We start from the raw sequence: 20,544 nt of genomic DNA, 5'->3' as shown, positions 1-20,544 counted from the left end.
TGTGTATTTTAAAGCATATTCCTGCCAGCTGAGAGATCAAATGATGTCAAAGGCAGACACAGAGCTAATTACAGAGTAATTCACCTTCACTGAGACTGGATTATACATTTTATAAGGCCTAGTAAGTATATTAGGTATTTAGGCCAGAAAAGCTTGAAAGAGTACAGGAGAAAACAAAAACAGTTACAGAATAGTAAGTGAATAAGGGGCAGCCCCTCTGATGGATTGTAAAAGGCTTCAGAGAAATAAAACAGTAGAGTAGAATCATAATACTAAAGGAAGATTTGGCTAAATGTTGTAATAAATGCTGATCACATTTAAATTTTGGAAAGGGGGAGAGAAAGAGGGCAAGAGGAAAGGACAGAAGGGAGAGAGGCCTGTTGCTGTTCATTGGCTCTGGTTACAACAGTTTTCATTTTCATTTTGCCATTTTTGGTTTTTGTTTTCGTAGGTCCTTGTGGAGGCCTGGAATTGACCACCCCAAGATATGTCTTTGGCATGAGGATTGTTTTGGGCTGGTTACTTTTAATAAACTGCAGACAGGAAAGCAACTGAAAAGTAGAATTTACTTACCCTTTGTTAAGAGACATTTACATTTGTAAGGGAAATCTCCATCTGTAAAGGTGTCTCCGTCTCTGTACCAGGAAGAAGGGGGATGACCTTATCTCTAGAAACTCTTCCCAATGCTGAAGGCAAGGACTTAAATCTGCATAATAATCTTATTCCTGCTTATTGTGCTTGTCTGGTAACCTCCTGTAACTGACTTCCCCCACCCCCAAAATCCTCCTTTGTCTTTAGCAAAAGATGATATTTAAGGTGGTGGCTTCAGCCGTTTTGGTGAGTTGCTCAGGTTGCCTGAGCCTCTCCCATGTATACATGTTATAAAGCTGTGTTTACTTTTCTCTTGCTAGTCTGTCTCATGTGAATTTAATTTGTTCTCTGGCCAGAAGAACCCACAGTGGGTAGAGGAAATGTCTTCCTCCTCTACATCCTCATCTCTGTCGTGCAGATGCTTCACTGAACACACAGGGTGATCAATAAGTCTGGAGCTCACTGAGAAGTACCAGACAACAATGAGGAAGAGGGCATAGAGCTCTTTTTTCTCTAAATCATTCATTTCCTTATGTTCCCATGCCAATTTCAAGATCCTGAGTGATCCACTGATTAAAATGAAACTTTCACGAAGTAAAGAAATCATTGTGTGGAAAAGCTTCAACATGAAGGAATAAAGAGAAGAATCTCGTGAGGATAAATGGTTACTGGGATGCCTAAACACAGGAGACACTGAATTCAGAAGTTTTAAAGTCTCTCCTGAGGTGATCTGGAACTATCCATGTGCGAATGGTTTTATTGATGCAGCCCTCATTAAATGCTTTCTGCTTGGGGCTGGCTGGGTAGCATAGCAGTTAGGTTTGCAAGCTCCACTTCAGTGGCCCCGGGCTCGTGGGTTCAGATCCCAGGTGCAGACCTATGCACCATTCATCAAGCTGTGTTGTAATGGTGTCCCAGATACAAAATAGAGGAAGAAGGGCACAGATGTTAGCTCAGGGACAATCTTCCTCAGCAAAAAGAGGGGGATTGGCAGTGGATGTTAGCTCAGGGCTAATCTTCCTCAAAAAAAAAAAAAAGCTTTCTGCTTTAGCTGATTTGTGTATTGCACATTTGTTTCAGACATTTTAATATATGAGGATACATTTGGAAGGAGATTAACTTAAAGTATCCATAAAACATTGGAAGCAAGTCAAATTAATTAATAATAATGTTTACTATCCCACTTTTCAAGCAAAAAAAGAGGTAAGCATCATATTTTTTCTAAACTTTCTTCCTTTTCTTTCAATTTACATTTTTAAGCTATACTATTGACTTTTTACATAATTTGATATCCAATTTAATAATAATACTACTACAATATTCTGAGAGTAAAAGAATTATACTCAGAAACATAAAATAAGTGAGTTAGGAGAAAAATTAAAATAAAAGTCACTCTTCTTTGTTGTCTTCTCTGAATAATTAGTAACGGATTTTAAGAGTTAGTCTACTTGGGAGAAACAACCATTTCTTAAAGTTGCTTACATATCTAGCATAAAATCATGCCCTTTGGTAGCAAACAGCTGTATTTAAAAATTATATCTGTCTGAGTCATGTACCTAATAAAGGGTGAGTTCATAATTCAGTCTAATAGATCTCATATAGTCTCATCTTTTTTAGTGACTTACATGACGCCACATTTGTGCCCTTTCAGTAGAGGAGATACAGGCATTTCCTCAGAGTTAAGGCTAAAATATGGACCCCGGTCATTCGCCCCACTTTATCAGTGTTTTCCAGTCAGGATGGCCATCAGCCTAAGTTTCTGAGCATGGCAGAACAAAAACAAAACAAACTAACCAAAAAGACCCACAATCTTGTTGCTTAATTTGTTACCATTCCCCAATTGTGTGTCAACAGCAACATGTATTTACAATATCTCATTTTAAAGGGTTTAAAGATGAAATATAGTGTTCATCTTTGTGAACTACTAGAAACAGGAAAATGTGTGAGAAAATAAATAAAGCCCTTAGATTCATATGGTATATATACTTTTGATCCTTTTTTAAGGTATTTTGCTCTAACGAGCATGTTGATGTAAGCAATGTGTTTCTCAAGCTGTTCAACTAGAGAATGATGGCTCCAGGCACAGAAAGATGAAGAAATGTTTTTTTTCCCCTCAATCACTGGAACTTTGAAACTAAGGATACATACAAATAGACTCTTTTACTAATCATCATATATTTTTATTAAAACAAACATAATTTTGGCTAGAATTCCTCTTTTTTGTACACTATATACTTTCCAGACTGATTACAGGAATCAAGATTGACTAGATAATATTAATAATAATTCACATAGAATTTCAGGGTTTACCACATATTTTCAAGTATATTATCAATGCATAACTTCATTAGAAAGTAACCAATTCTGCCGAAGGAATATTTCTCTAAAATTTCATTTTGTTTAAGCTTCAAAAATATATATACTTTTATCTTGATTAGAAAGTTAATGTAGTAAAACTATTAATTGGTTATTAATAGCTCATTCTGACTTTACACAGTAAAAACGTTCCCTCTTCCAGTAAGACAGTGTAACCAGTAGTTCAACATGTAACACTGCAGTGATCAAATATCCATATCAAATAATAGTTTAGTTGGAATAATAATAATAAATAGTATAGTTGAAATTTAATAAATAAGAGGTTCAAATGTTTTATCTTAGCATTATTAAGATTGAAAGGGCTGAGATATTTATAGAGATGATGGGGAGATGGCCCAGAAGTGTGCAAGCCTCCACAGCTGTCCTGGCCCCCCTCCCTGCAATGGCAGACCCAGAGAAGCCCAGGCTAAGGAGCCACCACCTCAGCTCCTCTATAGACCCTTCTTTATGGGCAAAGCTCAAATGGCACTTACCTCTTACAAAAGCATATTGGAATTAATAGAATATGTTTATGTATGTAACATACTCAGTAGGACACATCTGTATTGAACACATTTGCACAAACTTTTTGCCCTACTGGGACTCACAATCTATAACTTTTTATAATGATAGAGGTATTCTATATCTGTACTATCCAATATGGTAACCACTAGCTTCACGTGGCTACTGAGTACTTGGGATGTGACTGAGAAACTAATTTTTTTTAAGTTTTATGTTATTTACGTAATTTAAAAGACCACATGTACTTAGTGTCTGCAGTGCAGGTCTAGGCATGTCTTTCATAATCACTTAACTTAGTATACCCAACTTAGTGATTATGTGTTTTCCTCTTTAAGATTTAAATGTTTTCAATCATTTAAGAAAAATGGACAGGATGCTTGTTTCTTTCAATTGGAAATTGGAGGTTAAAATGGAAGAATTATTGGAAGAAACTATCAAGAATGTAACCCAGAGAAACCAAGATATTAGTAATATGGAAGAGTGCTCAAGGGATACAATTAGAAGTTTCAATTTGTTTTTAAAGTTCTAAAAGGAGGAATAAGTGAAATGGTAAAGAGGCAATAATTGAAAATATAATGCCTGAGAATTGTAGATGTATATAATTCATGAATATATATGTATAATGAAATAGTATAGAAAAATAAATATTAGTAATATTAGAAACAAAATATTGAAAATGGAATATTCAAAAAATCAATTCTAGGACATACTCTAATCAAAATATTAGAAAATTAATGTAGCGGTATAAAGGAAAAAGATCAGAACCAGTCTGGAATGGTCCTGAGAATGCAAATAAGAATCAAGACAAAATGCTTCATATTATTACTTCCATTTTCCGTTATACAAGATGTTCTATTCAGACCTAAAATAAATAACAGCAACAAAAATAAGAACAAATGAAATAGGAAGACATTTTAAAAATAAGGAAGATGACTGTGAGTATTTGAAGCTGACATGATTATCTACATAGAAAGTATTAGCAATCAATAAAAGAAAGCTTCAACTCAATTTAAGAGGTTAGCAAGTTGCTAAATACAAACCAAGTAATGTCGATTTTATAGATGTTTTATAATAAATCATACATTTTGGAGTCTATTTTTTTGAATCTAAAGTATGTACATGTTCAACTACACAAATTGTTGTCCAATTTACAGAACTGTCTCTATTAAGAGTTGACTATCTTTTCAAATGTTTATGTTTCCTCTTCTGTGAACTATCTATTTATCCTTTTCATCAATGTTTCTTTTATGTTATACTCAGCCTTATGTATAGTTCTTTATTTTGTCTGGATAATCATTCTTTGTTAAAGTTTACATTACAAATCTCTTCTCCCAGTTTGTGGCTCTCTTTTCATTCTCTTTTTGGTCTTTGCTAAGCGAATAGAAGCTATGAATTTTAAAGTAGTAAAATTGTCAAACGTTTTCTTTATGGCTTATGCTTTTTACCCTTTATAATAAAATATTCCATCTTTTGAGATCACAAGTAAATTATCGTAAACTTGTGTTAATATGTTATAAGATCTGTCTTTCACATTTAAGTCATTGATTAACCCGGGATTATTTTTGTGTATGGTAAAGAGTTGGGATCACTTTTGATTTTCTATTAGAATAGCAATTTTATCAGTATGATGTATCGAACCATGGCAACTAATGAATTTTTCCCCATTCATCTTCAATGTTAGTCTTGATATATCTGATTTTCACATAAGCAAGGGTCTATACATTGGGCCTCCAGGCTGTTCCATGTCTGTCTTTGTCTAAACCTGCAGCAATGCCCCTTTGACTTAAGTAATCCACATTTACACTGTCATGCTATCAAGTAGGAAAGGATCTACTTTTCATTCAAGAACATGCTTGGACATTTACTGTTCCATGTGATTCTTATATTGATATTTCAGGTCCCACGTGCACTCCTCCCCCCGGCATTATTAGAGATACCATTTCACACCCACTAGAACATCAAGAATCTGAGGCCACTGCAACCTACATACTTTAATGACAGTTATGTGAATTGGATAACCATTTGTGTAGTTGAACATGTACATACTTTGAATTCAAAAAAGGGACTCCCAAAAGTGTGAATTTATTATGTAACATCTATAAAATCAACATTACTTATGTTTCTATGATGAGTTCTAAGTAATACAATTTCGAATAATAGTAGCTCCTAACATTTGTATATCATTTTGCATTTTATAAACTAAATTCTTATGTTTTAATTATTTGGTTACTGTGCATGGAGATAGTTATGAGAAATATAAACAAAATCTCAGATAGAGATAGGGATGTTTAAACTGCATATAAGTGTGTGAACGTGGGTGTGTGCCTTGTGCATGTGTGTGTAAAGTGGTTTCTAGGGCTCCCAGCTTCTGAGCTCCACCTCACAGCTGTCCTTTCCTCCTTCACCACAGTCATTTCAAGCAACTTCTCTTTTACTTCTTCTGTTTACAACTCTGACTTCATCCGAATAAAAGGGATAAAAAAGGATTCAACAACTTGAAAGAAAATGTTTTTGATGTATTTTGATTATAGATGTATGTATATGCCAACTGAGTACCTGCATTTGTGGTAATAATAGAGATCAGGCAGCAATTAGCATAGCTGTAATTTTAACCCAACTAGGAGGAAAACTGTTGTAAACCATTACAATATTTACAGTAAATAGTTTAACATTAATATAGCAAGTTGAATGAAGTTTTAAAAGGAAAACTACTGGTTATAAGTCATTTAGTCTACTAGACTTCTGATGTTATATATAGATAACAAATATCCATTGTTTGGAGATCGTGTATATATATTTGTAATGAGTAGAAACATATATTTATACTTATATATATGGATTCAAAATTCAGGAAGAAATCTAAGAAGAACATATATCTATTTGAGAGTTATCTATTTTCTTGTTGATGGCAATTAAATACATAGAAGGGGATAAATTCTTCTAAGAGACTTAGGGAGGACATAGGAATGTGTAGTTTCTATCAAGACAAAGCAAGAATATGATCTTGAAGCGGGGAGAGTGGGAGGAAACCAATAGCAGGAACAGATGGCAAAAATAAGGAACAAAGAAAATGTGTGCTATGATTGTCAAAGAGAAACACTTGCAATAGTAGAGGGTGGAGGATGAGGAGTGAACACAGGGCAAGGAAATGGAGTCAGAGAATGAACAGCACTAGTCATTACAGTGAGGCTGTGAATTTGAACAGACAGATGGGGTTTATGCTGTAGAGACACAATGTCAAGAGAAGGCTCCATTTGGTTTTGTTTATTTATATTTGGGAAGCGATTTAGTATAGTGGCGAAAAACTACAAGGTATGGGCAAAATGTTTTAAAAGTGCAAAATAGAAAGAGAGTTGAAGCAGCATAAGATAGACCATTAATCTTAGAAACAATATCCAAGGTCTAACCTAAGCTCAAAATCAAAACAAAACTTCCTCCTAAATTTGGAATAATTACACTGAAAAATATTCTCAAGTCTCTTGTCAGAGGTAATCATAGCCAATGAAATTTTTTAAAAAACTGAGTGATTATCAGTTCTTAAATTTCTTTCAAATATTCACTTCCTCAGTATTTTGGGGAATTTTATCTTGAATTTAATTTCTTAATGAAGAGCCAATAATATACATCTGTCAAAATTTTACTCTCATCTGTCATAATAAATGGTTTAAAATAATATTTATTTTTCTTATTTTTTTTTTAAGATGATTAGCCCTGAGCTAACATCTGCCACCAATCCTCCTCTTTTTACTGAGGAAGACTGGCCCTGAGCTAACATCCTTGGCCATCTTCCTCCACTTTATAAGTGGGACGCCTACCACAGCAAGGATTGATAAGCAGTGCATAGGTCTGCACCCAGGATCCAAACTGGCAAACCGGGGCAACTGAAGTGGAACGTGTGAATTTAACTGCTGCGCCACTGGGCTGGCCCCTATTTTTCATATTTTTTAAAGATTCGCAACAAAAAATCTCAAGAGAGATGAAGAAAACAGAAGACTTCTCCTCGAACAATTTTTTAAATTGCTACAATGGAACTTCATGAAAAAAATACAGTCACTTCTGGATTAGCTTTTGTTGATCGATTCATTGATTTATACTCTGATTATCAGCAACGTCACTGTGCTACTAAGCATTTTATTAATTTAAGACTTTTCTTTGTGCCAACGTATGTTCTTTGTGTGAAGTTTCTAGAAAAGTTGGTTTCTATAATAACCACCCATTGGCCTAGGTCAAGAAGAAAATTATGTTCATAATCACAGGACTCTAAGCTTATTAAATTTGAGCTAACCACTCTATAAATGGCACTCTAATGCTGGTGAATTACAAGAATACTAATTAAACATCTTTAAAGTATGGCAAAGAGACAAATCTTGCTCTCATTAGCTCAGTGACTTCTCTTTTCAATAAACATATAGACATCCTAAGATATTAAAATAATTCTAAAGCTTAAAATAATTCTAATATTCTTACGAAAAAACCCGACAACCAAAACCAAATTTGATTTCTTGTCCAAATGCAGATAATGTTATTATTGCATTTTCCCTTCTAATTATTCCAAGAAAGTATACAATAATGTTGTCTGTTAGCCATGTGATGTAGAGAGGATATTAGCTAAGAATAAAATCTTTAGTTAAATGCATATAACACCTGAAGTCTGCATAATATGTGCTTTGTATCCTAAAAAAGTCCTAGGAAAATTCTTATCATATGATAATAAACAAAACTAACTTAGGTATACACTTCCATTGATTCACTTAAATTGCATTTATGTATCTTCACCATCTTCATGAAAAATGATTAAATAGAATGGCATGAGGTAAAAAATATATATTTAAAAATTACAAGTATCTGGTCTTAAACTAATTCAAAACTTTTTGGTCATTGATAAACATTTTAACATATTCTAAGAAGGAAAAGGATTCAGTGAATGCCTTTTATCAATAAACATTTTTTTTAACGCTGCTGTTTTTTTGTTGTTGGAAAAGTTTCACCCTGAGCTAACATCTGCTGCCAATCTTCTTCTCTTTTTTTTCTTTCTCCCCAAAATCCCAGTACATAGTTGTATATTCTAGTTGCAAGTCCTTCTAGTTTTTCTGCGTGAGCTCGTGGCTACTGATAAACAGTGGTGTGGTTCCATGCAGAGGAACCGAACCCAGGCCGCCAAAGTGGAGCACGCCTAATTTAAACCACTAGACCATCAGCGCTGGCTCAATAAACCTTTTTAAAAGTTCATATATCCAGTGTGCATTCATTAAACCTTTGAATTATACATATTTAGTAAGATTGGTGAATTCCTTGGAGAAAAGAAATCAGGTAAAGGAAGGTGATTTGAGCAGGCCAGTTTATTAAATCATGCTTCCTAATTCATGGCAATACTTGACCACCCGCCCCCTCTCATTTCCTTCCTTGTGAAACATCACTCCTTCCAATGACATATCACCGTGTAATCCATATTAAATAAAGGACTGAAAATCACAGACAATGGCTGAATCAAATGAATGACAGAGAAATGCTGTTGAACCATGTGTTTACTCCAAGGAAGGATCAGGAATATGAACATGGTTTATATGTCCTCTGGAGTTTCAGGAAGGTGAACACATTTGCATACGTTTGCATGATAGATGTTTGTTAATTTCTTGATTTCCTTTGTGCGTTAGCAGTGTTAAGATGCTCACATAATTTTTTTTCCTATTATTCTTTTGGCTATGATTTTATGTTCCTTTCATGACGTCATTCTGTGAGGTCTCACTTTGAGTTGGAAAAATAGGGTTTTGTATATATTTTGGTGACGTGAATAACATACTGAAGTAAAAATGTCACAATGTAGTGGATACATATTTTTCATTTTGAAAGTTGTTAAAATGCTAGCACCATGATTGTCTGCATCTATGATAATAATTAAAATAAATGTGGTCATAAAGGTACCAGTACAGCATAATTGTTAAGAGCTCAGATGGGAAAAACTTCACAGTATTTCACTATTATTTCCTTTAAAGATATGTCATCTTCAAAGAGTAGAAAAATAATTGTCTTCCTTAACAGGTTTTGTGAAGTTAAAGGCTTAAAGATTTTGTCATAATATGGTTTGTGTAAATGCTTAGCATATTGCCTGACACATAGCTAACAGATGGAATCACTTACAAGTCGTATTATTTTAATCTTTCACTTCAAGTTTTTAAAGGAATATAGGTGCATATGAGAATTAACACCGAAATATTTTCATTTGTAGCACAGAAACACTCTTCGTGTATAATCACCTGAAGATCTATTTTTCTTATCATTTTTAGGTTTTAAGTTTTAAGAAGCCAGATCAATATCATGCCCAGAGGATAAAACAAATTATAAACTGACGAGACTCTATGTGTAATGGCTAAAAGATTTCAAGATGTAATTTTCCCCATAGGTACAGTAGCTGACTTGTTTTTGTTCTGCATAAAAGTGGTTTTCATTAATATTAAAATACACAACAAGAAAACTCATGCTTACCTCCAGCTCTCTCTGGCATTTTCATTTAGCTCACTGAATCAATTTCCCATAGAAAGAAACCAACCATGTTATAATTCAATGTCATATCCCTCAAATCTATAAAATAATTCCTAGTATCAAAATAATTAAAATGAAGGGCCAGCCCGGTGGCACAGCAGTTAATTTCGCACATTCCTCTTAGGCAGCCCAGAGTTGCCGATTCAGATCCCAGGTGCAGACCTACGCACTGCTTATCAAGCCATGCTGTGGCAGGCGTCCCACATATAAAATAGAGGAAGATGGGCACAGATGTTAGCTCAGGTCCAATCTCTCTCAGCAAAAAGAGGAGGATTGGTGGCAGATGTTAGCTCAGAGCTAATCTCCCTCAAAAAAAAAAAATTAAAATGATTCATTGTTTCGCTTGGCAAGGAAAAAACTATTACAATTAGGTTCTTAACATATAATTTCTTGATTGTTATTTTTCTGTAAATATATGTAGCCTTAAGTCAAGGTAAAATTTCCTTCATTTTACCAAAAGGCAAAAAAAGTTAACTGATAATACGTTACAGTAAGGGAGACCATTTAAAGTCAAAAAAAAACTGATTAAGGGATGCAACCTAGTTTTTTAAATTTTTTTTGTACTGAGAGAGAAAGGAGGAAAATCATATTCTCTTAAAATTTTCCAAACTCTAGGTTTCATCCCACTGGTGAGGGTTGAAACAAATTTAACGGATCTCAACAAGAACATTTTTCACAAAATAAAATAAAACAAAATGAAGCAAAATAAAGTGGACAATATCCAGGAGCATCACAATACTGTTTCACGAGACTTTTGTTTCAGTTTTATATGTATGTATGTACATGTGTGTATACTGCATCATGAGAGAAAATGTGTTTCCTATTGTGAAGCATTATTAAACATTTGATAAAAACCCACCAAACTCTACTTAGCAATTGAAAATACTGGGCTACAGAGGATAACACAAAAATAAAAACAAGAAAATTGTGAATGATTGCTCTATTAATGTCAAATTATGTTACCATTTCTCAAGATAAGCTTTTGAGACTGATTTGAGCCATTGAGTTTTCACTCTTGTTTTGATCATAAAATAGAGCATGGACAGATTTTCCTTACTCTTTTTGTTTCCTTTTTTTCGTGAAACAAAACAGCTTCAAAACAATCTCAGCAACTATCAGTGGAACACCCATTCACTCAATGGTTCTGATAATGTGTCTGGCTTGACCAACAACGGACAGTGATTATTAAGATAACCAGAATCAAATCTTTTCAAAGCTTCTGTGAGTAGAAAGGCTGTAAGTTACACATCACTTACACATGTCTAATGGAAATCAAGGTGGTGAAGTTATTCTCATAAAGTTATGGTAAATTGTTAAACAGCAGGTGAATCTTAGCACACGAAAACAAATACAGTCTTTAGGCACAAATTAGATATACCAAGTTAACAATAGTAAAAATTTTAAAGTGCAAAATGATTACATTCCCTGCATGTATGATATGTATGTATACTTAGCCGTATTAATAATGCAACATAAAAATATTTCTTGGATTTGAAAATCTCTTTAATTCTTTCCAAATTTACAATACTTTGGAGAAATATAGAAAACATTAGCCACAGAACGTCATTTTTCTACTTTGTCCGTGGCTATGTGATAATCAGAACACTGCCATGCAGCCTTATCCACCACTGAACACTAGCTCCTGCCTGCTGTCCATTAGGAATCTCCCACTTACTGTCTCTTCCTACTGCCTGGGATGCCCGTCAGCATCTCTGTCAACATCTCCCTTATTCTTTAAGGTCTAATTTAAATTAATCCTTCTTCACTTTCTCCCGGAGATCTTTATTTTTGTTTTCATTAGGCTTTTTCTGTTTACATTTCCCTCCCAATAATAGATTATCAGTTCCTTGAGGGCAAGTTCATCATAATCATCTTTTTACCTGGCATAATGCCTTGAACATACCTGATAGTCTATGTGTGTGTGTGTGTGTGTGTGTGAAAACTAATGAATGGATGAATGAGGGAATGAATGAAGAATAAATAATATATGCAGAGCAGCTAAACTAACTTGCAAAAACGGCATTATCAAGTTTTTACCATTTAATGTTGGCATTTATAACAAGTAATTTGAGGCACCTCTAAATTTGATACCTTCTTGAATGGTAAATCACTACAAAATGCCTGTCAATTTTCATCAATAATCTAAGCAATATTAGCATCCTGAGAATGGGGTACTGGGGTACTTACTATTATGGGGTACTGATATCAATGGATACCATGTGGTTTACTTAAACCAACTTTATCTTGACACGCAACATGTCTTTCACATTCTGGTGACTTTCTGTAATATTCTAAGCATGGACATGAATAAATCAAAGAGACCGCTGACATTCAATTTCGGAATTATCTTAAAGACAGATATCAAATGTGGTCATAGTATCTAAATGATGCTGAAAAAGTCACTGTCTCAAAATAAAGAACAGAAATGCCTCATATGTTCTCATTCATTTCTGGAACTGATTTTTAATTGACTCTTTTAGATTGCATAAGTATAGTTGCTTACTAGGAAAGGATTCAAATAGCATTTTAATTATATTGACAAGTTTCTAGAATACTTTTTTCCAGTATTCCATGTATTCCATTCCCATGTATGTCTTTCAAATGCCCCATATTCTAACAATGACAGATTAAACACAGTTTACATCTTGAATGAGTTTATTCTAGAATACTGTCTCCCATTCTTAACCCCTTTGCCTTCTCTCATTCATTTTTCAAAAATGGGTAACAATTTTACTGTTTCTCCACTTTTTTCTTTGACATTTTCCTTCCTGGTCAAATTAATTGGCCTTCATTGTATACCCTTAGCAATAAAAATTATTTAAAAGTAACATAATTAAATATGTTTTAGTTTTCAGAAATTAGTGATTTCTGTTTTGTATGTATAGTGTCAGGATACACAGTTCTATGTAAACTTTCTCCTCTATGGGGACAAGAGAGAGCAGTCTTATTGCTTTAATAAATTAGAAATTCCTATGCAAGTTAAAGTAGAAGTAAGAAAAATCACTTTACCATTAAAAAAAAACAACCTTTCACAAAGTCAGAATACAGAGAGAAGATTATTATAGCCTAGGGCATAGATAGTTGTGTTATCTGATAAATCAGCATTACTATAGTTTGGAGTGGGAAAAAACTGAACTGTGTGGGGAATTTTTTAATTAAATCTTTTAATTATTCTTCAAAGAATAGAAAATAAAAGGTTATATCTTCCTTTTTACATAACCTCGGAGTGAGATTTTTATCAGTTCTCCAAGCTAAGCAGAATCAAATCTGTTCATTAATTTCCTGGGAACTGACTGAAAAAGATTGCCTGGGTAGCTGGCAATGCAATTGATAGCAGATACTTTTTATGCTGAGTCAGGTTTCACATTTTAGTGAAGAATTCTGATACCATTGTCTCTAAAATGAAACCACATGTTGGCTTAAGAATAGCATATTTCTAGGATACCTTTCTGAAGTGGCTTAGTATAATGTTAATCAACTTGGTTAAATTTCACCAGCATATTAAATTGACACTCCTGGCTAAAACTTAGTGTTTATGAAATCTTGCAGAACAAGCACAATTTAAATAGAATTTTCTTTTTATTGAAGCAAAAAGATTCATGTATACAGAAGGCTTTTATTAATTATCTCAGGAAAATTGTCATGTAAAACACTCATAGTTATGTAATTAAAACTGTATCCAAAAGGTCAGAGTAATAGTGAAAAGATTTGTTTTCAATATATCTTATAAGATGAAAATAATGGTGGCAGAAAAAATACTATGTGCTTACACATATAAAGCCAAAAGAAATTGTTTTCTTTTCAACCTTCTGCACGTGGGTCATGTAACTGGGAATAAGACCAAAGGGATATAAGCCACTTACAGGCCTGCCTGTACCATAAAAAATTCTGTGAAATTACTTAGTCCCCTCGTCCCCTTCTACAGCAACCCTGGAAGCATGTGCTTCTGATGATCAAACTACACGACAGAGGGGGCTCCTGATCCACATCAAATTGGATCTTAATGAGCAGTACATATTTATTGTGTTAAATCATTGAGATTTAAAGATTTATTTGTTACCACATCATAGTCTAGCAAATCCCAACTAATGCAGTTAAGCTTATCTTTTATTGTTCTCAAAAATTAGACTAAATTAGGAATTCTAAGCTAATTATTAGAGTAAAAGAAAGTAAAAATAAGTTCTACAAGGGTTAGTCTAAATTTTCTAATGAAATTTTATGATAAACATAATTCATTATTCTCCTCTACAGGTGTAGGCTTCATGACATAATCCTAAAAAGGACAATTTTTGCAAAAGTATTTGAAAGCTTCATCATTTTGAGAAAGACTTCAACTACAAATTTCAATGGTCAAATACTTCCTTTAATATGCTCGTCATAGTGTCATTGTCTTGTAGAATTATTTTTCTTTGCATGTTATTTGGTGTAACTCTGCCAGATCCTGAAACACCAATGACTTTGTTTGTAATGCAAGCAGTTTTACACTCTGACTCTCCTTGATTTCATGATTTGCATCTTAAGTACTCTTTCATTTCACCATAACTTAGCTTTGTGTACTACGTGAATTGGATTTAGACAAGAACTGATGACAGCACGAGACAAATACAAATGTTTAATTTGATAGTATTGCTAAGTGGAGACAGAGTACAGAGAAGACTGGGGAATGTCTTATAACTGTGTAATTCATTATGGAGCATGTTCTTGATATGAGTATTTCTTCTCTATAGAACCTCATAAATTTGGGGCCTCTAATATTCAGAAAATAATGGATGCATGTATATATACCCCACAGTAAAACTAAAAACATTTTTGAAATTCTCAAAAATGAGTTTAAAGTCCTTAGCATGATTTCATGTGACTTACAATCTGAACAAGGTGGCATGGATTAGTCTCTCCCTGTTCCTTTGCACCAGGTACAACTACAACCTCTGAAAATAACACAAGAGACAACATAAGAACTCTGAAAGATGAAAAACGGGATGCAACCCAGTTAGGGACCCCAGGACTAGAGGAACAAGGTTGAGGTAGGGTATCTTACAACTCTCCCTCCAGCCCCAACACCCCAGCCAACAGGAGAAGGGAACCGAGCTGCCTCAAGTAGAAAGGAAAACATAGAAAGAAACAGAATAAAAATGGAAAGTTTCAAAATAGAATAGGGACAACAAAAGAAAGAATCTTCCTTCCTTAGGAAAGAAGAAAGAACATGGAAAAGATTAGAAATAAGAGTAAATAGAAAAGACTATCCTTCACCTTGTGTGTTTTTAAATTATTTGTGATGGCTGAAATAAAAGTTATAAAAATGTCCAAATTCAAGACAATTATATTTTAGAAGTGAGGAGAGTAAAGAGGCCTAAGGAACTATAAGTTTTCCACCTTCTCATTTCACTCAAAGTGGTAACATGGTACAGGTGGGTTGTAACAAATCACATGTATATTGTAGTTTGTACTGTCCAGATCAGTGACTAGGAAAACTCTACAAAATAATACACTAAAAACACTGTAAATAAATCAAGATGACATCCTTAAAAAAATGGTACAAGTGACACACAGGAAGGTGAGAAAGAGGAAAAGAAATCAGAAGCATAGAAAACAAATAATTTGACAGACTTAATTCTTAACATATCAATAATTAATTTAAATGTAAACTGTCTAAATATTCCAAAAAAGACAGAGATTGAAAAATAGAAGAGCAGAAAGAGATCTTGTCAAGATGGTGGCATAGGCAGACTCTGAACTCACCTCCTCCCACAAACACAGCCAGGTTATAACTATTTTCAGAAAAATTACTCTGGAGAGAAAACTGAAAACTGGATAAAAAGAACCCCCACAACAAAGGATAGTCCTGATTGAGGTGGAAGAGGCAGAAATTCCTTCTGGAAAAGAAGAATGCCACCTTCACAAGCTGCAGACCTTCACAGCCGGCCTGGCGGGAGCCACCCTAAGGTACACAGCCCTCCCTGGAGAAGAAGAGACCTTAGCAAGGGCACATTACCACTATCAGCATCCTTCAGACTCAGCACAACTGAGATGAGTGTTCTATTATCTGGCTTTGTTGGCTATTAACTGCAAGGGGAATACCCCTAGATAAGCTATAGGAGGAAAGCCCAAAAAACCCAGCTCTCAAAGGGCCCATGCACAAATTCACTCGTTTCAGAGAGCAACCTAAAATCACCAAAAAGACAGTTACACAGTCCTTTGGTGAAAAGAGACTCACCTGGTAGGCTCTGGGTGCATCTTGGTGAGAAGTGAGACCTCTCTAGGGACTGAGACTTTGGTGGCTGTCATTGTTGTGACCTAGTACAGGTGTGCTGACACAGATGCAGGAAGGGGACATTGAAGTTCTTCCTCTGGTGTGATAGCCCAGGGGTCTGCCACACTCACTAGAGCACAGATTTAATCTAGTTCAGCCAGGGCAGGAAGCCCACCCTAGGGACCAGCCTCACCCAACAGGAAGCCCTCAGGCTACTTGCTGTCCTGCATAGACTGGATGACTTGATCCTCTACAGGTAGGCGAGTGTGTCTGCCTCTGTGGGGCAGGGCCTGTGTGAGGACCAGATGCACTGTGGGGGGGCATTGGTGGAGAGGTGGGGGTCTCTGTAGTTGGGCAACTGGGTACACTCCAGGGGGTTAGGAAGTGTGCATGGACCAGTGCTGTTTGACTGTTGATGGTATGTGTGGATCCGTGGGAAGTGGGGCTTATCAGCAGCAGAAGACCTGTGCTTCACAATCAGCCACAAAGAGGATTGACTCCACCTTCCAAAGCCTGAAACAATTGGCTACTCTCATGCCTAGGGCCAGCCCCACTCAGTTGCAATCCTAAGAGAGCTGACAATAGCCTTGCAGGCTTGAGGCCTTCAGCAACTGTAAGCCCCTGAGCCTAGTGACCAGCTACACTAGGTAAATACTCAATTAACAAGAAAACTGCAACAGGAGTGTGCTATTAGACCTTGTAGCCAACCATGCTGGGGCTCCCCAAACCCAACTTACAAACAGCTGGCCAGGGAGAGAAAGACTAGACTACCTGGATAGCTCCAGTAAGAGCAACCCTGCCACAGAAGAAGGACACAAGTAGCCCAAACAGGGGTCACTCCTGGATCATTTGGACTGGTGATGAGAGGGAAGAACACTCTTGAGCCTCAAAAGGCATCTCTTACATAAGGCCACTTCTCCATAGCTGACTCACCTAACACATAGATCTAAGTACAGAGAAAGAGGCATAATGAGGAGACAAAGGAATACATTCCAAGCAAGGGAACAGGACAAAACCCCAGAAAAAGTATGAAATGAAGCAGAAATAAGCAATTTACCTGACAAAGAGTTCAAACAAAAACTCATAAAGATGCTCAATGATGTTGGGAGAAGACTGGATGACCACAGTGAGAACATCAACAAAGAACTGGAAAATATAAAAAAGAACCAGTCAGAAATGAAGAATACAATACTGGAAATGAAAAATTCACTAGAGGGACTCAAAAGCAGAGTAGATGATACAGAAGAACAGATCAGCATGCTAGACAAAAGACTAGAGGGGATCACCCAAGCTGAACAGATAAAAGAAAAAAGAATTAGACAGAATGACAACAGTCTAAGGGAACTCTGGGACACTATCAAGCACACTAACATTTGTATTATAGGTGTCCCAGAAGGAGAAGAGAGAGACAAAGGGGCAGAGAATCTATTTGAAGAAATAGTAACTGAAAACTTTCCTAATCTAAGGAAGGAAACAGACATCCAAGTACAGGAAGCAAAGAGAGCACCAAACAAGATGAACACCAAGAGGCCCACACCAAGACACATTATAATTAAAATGTCCAAAATTAAAAATAAAGACAATCCTAAAAGTGGCAAGAGAAAGGCAACAAGTGACATACAAAGGAAAGCCCATAAGGATATCAGGGGACTTCTCAGCTGAAACCTTACAAGATAGAAGACAGTGGCAAGACATATTTAAAGTGTTGTAAGGAAAAAACCAACAGCCAAGAATACTCTATCCAGCAAGGTTATCACTCAGAATGAAAGGAGAGTGGAAAGCTTCCCAGGCAAGTAAAAATTAAAGGAGTTTATCTCCAAGAAACCAGTTCTATAAGAAATACTGAAGGGACTTATTTAGGTGGGAAAGAGAAGACCACAAATAGGGATTAAAAAGTATCAAAAAATATCAGGCAATAAAATCACTGGTAAAGGCAAAAATACAGTAAAGGTAGCAGATCAATCACCTGTGAGGATGATATATACATTAAAAGGCAAAAGTACTAAAATTACATATTACCATGATGAGAGTAAAGGATAGAGACAACAAAACAAGAGATTAGATATGATTTCAAAAAACATAAAAATTTGAGGAGGGGATTAAAAGATGTGAACTTTTAGAAAGAGGTCAAGCTAAAGAGAATATCAACTCAATATAGATTGTTATATACATAGAATATTATACAGAAACCTTGTGGTAATCACAAACCAGAAACCTATAATAAGTAAGCAAATAAGTAAGAGGGAAGAAATCAAGCATATTACTAGAGAAAGCCATCAAACCACAAAGGAAGACAGCAAGAGAAGAAGAAAGAAACAGAGAACAACTCCTAAAACACCCAGAAAAAAGTAATAAAATGGCAATAAATACAGTTTTCTCAATAGCTGTTTTAAATGTCAATGGAATAAATGCTCCAATCAAAAGACATAGGGTGGCTAATTGGATAAAAATATAAAATCCATATACATGCTGCATACAAGAGATACACTTCAGAACTAAGGACACTCACAAACTGAAAGTGAAGGGATAGAAAAAGATACTCCATGCGAATGGCAAACAAAAGAATGTTGGGGTAACAATATTTATACCAGACAAAATAGACTTTAAAACAAAAACTGTAACAAGAGACAAAGAAAGGCACTATGTAATGATAAAGGGAACAATCCAACAAGAGGATATAAAACTTGTAAATATCTATGCACCCAACATAGGAGAACCTAAATATATAAAGCAACAATTAACAGACATAAAAGGGCAAATAGACAGTAACACAATAATAGAGGATTTTAACACTCCACTTACACCAATGGATAAATCATCCAAACAGAATATCAATAATGAAACACTGGCCTTAAATGACACATTTGACTAGATGGACTTGGGAGATATATACAGAACATTCCATCCAAAAACTGCATAATACACATTTGTTTCAAATGCATATGGAAGAATGTCCAGGATTGATCACATATTAGGCCACAAAAATCTCAATAAATTTAAGAAGATTGAAATAATACCAAGCATCTTTTCTGACCACCAAGGTATGAAACTAGAAATCAACTGCAGGAAGAAAATCAGAAAAGCCACAAAAATGTGTAGATTAAACAAAATGCTACTGAACAACAATTGCGTCAATGAAAAAATCAAAGGAGAAATGAAAAAATACCCAAAGACAAAAGAAAATGAAAATACAACAGGCCAAAATCTTTGAGATACATCAAAAGTGGTTCTAAGAGGAAAGTTTATAGCAATTAGGCCTATCTCAACAAACAAGCAAAATCCCAAATAAGCAATCTAACAGTGCACCTAAAGGAACTGGAAAAAGAAGAACAAACAAAGCCCAAAATCAGCAGAAGGAAGGAAATAATAAAAATCAGAGCAGAAATAAACAAAATAGAGACTAAAAAACAATAGAAAAAAATTAATGAAACCAAGAGCTGGTTCTTTGAAAAGATAAACAAAATTGACAAACCTTTAGCTAGACTCACCAAGAAAAAAAGAGAGAAGGTTCAAATAAATAAAATCAGAAATGAAAGAGGAGAAATTACAAGAGACGCCTCAGAAATACAAAAGATTATAAGACAATGCTATGAAAAGCTATATGCCAACAAATTGGATAATCTAGAAGGAAAGGATAAATTCTTAGAATCATACGACTTTCCAAAACTGGATCAAGAAGAAGTAGAGAATTTGAATAGACCAATAACCAGTAAGGAGATTGAAGCTGTAATTAAAAATGTCCCAAAAAATAAAAGTACTGGACCAGATGGCTTCCCTGGTGAATTCTACCAAATATTCAAAGAAGACTTAATACCTATCCTTCTCAAAATGTTCCAAAAAATTGAAGCGGAGAGGAGGCTTCCTAACTCATTCTACAAAGCCAACGTTATCCTGATACCAAAACCAGACAAGGACAACACAAAAACAGAAAATTACAGGCCAATGTCACTGATGAACATTGATGCAAAAATCCTCAACAAAATACTAGCAAATCAAATACAACAATACATTTAAAAGATCATACATCATGATCAAGTGGGTTTTATTCCAGGGATGCAGGGATGGTTCAAACATCTGCAAATCAATTGATGTGATACACCACATTAACAAAATGGGAAATAAAAATCACATGATCATCTCAATAGATGCAGAGAAAATATTTGACAAGTTACAGCATCCACGTATGATAAAAACTCTAAATAAGATGGGTATAGAAGGAAAATACCTCAACATAATAAAAGCCATATATGACAAACCCACAGCTAATATCATTCTCAATGGAGAAA

The sequence above is a fragment of the Equus quagga genome, chromosome 9 (genome assembly GCF_021613505.1).
Source record: "Equus quagga isolate Etosha38 chromosome 9, UCLA_HA_Equagga_1.0, whole genome shotgun sequence".
Lineage (NCBI taxonomy): Eukaryota > Metazoa > Chordata > Mammalia > Perissodactyla > Equidae > Equus > Equus quagga.
This window is presented reverse-complemented; position numbering follows the sequence as displayed.